The sequence below is a fragment of the Octopus bimaculoides genome, chromosome 8 (genome assembly GCF_001194135.2).
Source record: "Octopus bimaculoides isolate UCB-OBI-ISO-001 chromosome 8, ASM119413v2, whole genome shotgun sequence".
NCBI classification, from domain to species: Eukaryota; Metazoa; Mollusca; class Cephalopoda; order Octopoda; family Octopodidae; genus Octopus; species Octopus bimaculoides.
Genome location: NC_068988.1, coordinates 85,196,295 through 85,199,173, shown reverse-complemented (window position 1 = coordinate 85,199,173; position 2,879 = coordinate 85,196,295). Strand labels below are relative to the sequence as shown.

Here is a 2,879-nt window from a genome sequence, read left to right as displayed (position 1 = left end):
CACAAACACACACACACACACACACACACACACACACACACATGTCATTATCATCATTTAATGTCCGTTTTCCATGTTGGCATGGGTTGGACAGTGATTGAAAACTGGGGAGCTATACCAGGTTTCCTGATGTGGCATCGTTTTTACAGCTGGATACCGTTCCTAATGCCAACCACTCCAAGAGTGTAAGTGGGTGCTTTTTACATGCCACAGGCACAGGTGCCACTTACAAAACACTGGCATCAGCTGTGACTATGATCTCACTTGGTTTGACAGGTTTTCTCAAACACAGTATATTACCAAAGGTCTCAGTCACTTCTCACTCCCTCTGTGAGGCCCAACGTTTGAAGGGTGCATTTTACATGACACCAGCATGGGTGCCAGGTATGCGACACTGGCATAAGCCACAACTACAATTTCACTATTTCACTTGGCTTGATGGGTCTTCTCAAACATGGTATATTGCCAAAGGTTCAGTCACTTATGTATATATATATATATATATATATATATATATATATACACACACACACATACACATACATGTATAGGCACAGGCGTGGCTGTGTGATAAGAAGCTTTCTTCCCAAACACATGGTTCCAGGTTCAGTCCCAATGTGTGGCACCTTGGGCAAAGTGTCTTCTACTATGGCTTCAGGCCAGCCAAAGCTTTGTGAGTGGATTTGGTTGACAGAAACTGAAAGAAGACTGTCATGTGTGTGTGTGTGTGTGTGTTTGTCTATGAGTGTATCTTTGTCCCCCTTGACCACTTGGCAACTAGTGTTGGTGTATTTACATCCCCGTAACTTACCAGTTCAGCAAAAGAGATCAATAAAATAACTACCAGGCTTAAAAAAAAAATAAGTGCTGGGGTTGATTCATTTGACTGAAAAAATTCTTCATGGCAGTGCCCCAGCATGGCTTCAGTCGAATGACTGAAACAAGTAAAAGATAAACGATGAAAGATAAATGCATACATACAAGTGTGTGTGTGTGTGTGTATAACATACATACAAACATACACATGCATGTATGTATATATTCACAGCACACAGTTTCCATCTACCAAATTCCCTTGCAAGACATTGGTCAGCTCAGGGCTATAGTGGAAGATATTTGTCATAATTGCTTCTCAGTGGGATTGAACTCAAATTCATGTGGTTGCAAAGCAAACTTCCAAACCATACAGCCATGCCTACACCTATTGTTATTTCACTTATTTATAAACAGAATGTCTGCCATGCAATTAGTCATGATTCTCACTGGAACTTTATCACATCCATAGTCAAGAGGCACTTAATTCTCAACATTTGTTTCTGGTCATTCTGGAACGTGATACATCTCACACATACCCAACACATTATAAATATGGTCTAGAGGATAACAACAACTCCAGTGCTGTACTAATTCCATGGTCTTACTTTCAGTTTAGTGCTGTAGTAGTATACAGTTGTAAAGTTAGAAAGTTTTAACTCAGATTTAGAATTAACAAGAAATATACTGAAGTTATGTTAAGTGGTGTCTAGTAAAATTTAATTGTCCATTATCACAGTTTACTTAGAATACTTATATGAAGGTCAGCATTTGACTTTTGTTTACCATGTGGGTGATTTCTCAGAACTACTAACTTTTCATTGTGCAGTTGAATATATGTAAAGTGACTTCCTGGGAAAATGAGTTATTTATTTATTAAAAGTAAATTTTTCAAGTAGATTATTCACAAGAAGTATTTTTTAAAAAGGTGTAATCATTCCTGCTAATCAACTAACGTTCGGAATTCTATCACTTCATTCAGTAAGTGTCTTTAGTTTAGAGATCTTTATCACTCTTTTTTCACTGTCATCAAACATTTGTCTCTGACCATTCTGGAACACGTGATACATCTCACACATACCCAACACATTAATGTAACAGTTTGAGTGCAGCCAAATATTATACAATGAGCTAAGGCGTAGATCTGACATGAACAGTTCACAGACCAGACTTATGGTAGTTTGGTTGTATGACCAGGCTTATCGTATAGTGTTTATATAACCAAACTTGTGTGATTGACTTTTGTATAATGATCCCTGCAGGTAAACCATGAGTGGGGAAGCCTTTACACAATTGCTCAACCTGCTGGGATTTATGGCCCAAACTCTCTGAAATCACACTCTAGTATTTTAAATAAAGAATTCCATTTTAAACAATGTAGATCCAGATGTACAAAATGAGTGTGAGAACATGACTGGAATACTTTTGTTCAAATATCTGTTCAATCAAGGCTGAGCCAAAGCTAAACATTAATATGAAGAGAGAAGAGCTTACAGTAGATATGAATTCTGAGGAAAAGAATTGAGAAAGTGTTTAAGATTAAAGGAACTGATACACAACAGAGGTGATGAGGCCCATATGATATACTCGTATCATAGCAGAGGTAGATGACAGCTTATAGTTCAAAGAAACAGAGGTCTTTGTCCTAGATATAGAAAAGGCATGTAGAAGAAAATGCAGCAGCAGTATCCCAGATTCATGATCAATTCTGTAGTGTAGTATTAAGTTTTCACTTAAGTTTTCTTATGGGTTATCAACTAATCAGGGCAGAGGTATTTTATAGACTATTCTTTGTTATACAATTTTTGGTTTGTTACATATGCATGATCATTATAAAAGGTTGCTAGATATAAGAATGTAAAGAAAGATTTTCAGTAGATGTGGCCTTACAGAGAATTTTCTGATGATCATGGCTCAGCAGTTAGAGCATTAGGCTCACAATCATGAGGTAACGTGTTCAATTCCCAGGCTGGGCCATGCATTGTGTTCTTGAGCAAGGCACTTAATTTCCCATTACTCCAGTTCACTCAGCTGTAGAAATGAGTTGTGACATCACTGGTGTCAAG

At 37.6% G+C, this 2,879-nt stretch overlaps 1 protein-coding gene across 1 annotated transcript in view; it reads left to right on the top strand.

Annotated features, from left to right (window-relative positions):
* Nucleotides 1–2,879, top strand: part of LOC106880036 (intraflagellar transport protein 74 homolog) — an 89,654-nt gene that overhangs the window by 43,402 nt on the left and 43,373 nt on the right. The window lies entirely within an intron of this gene.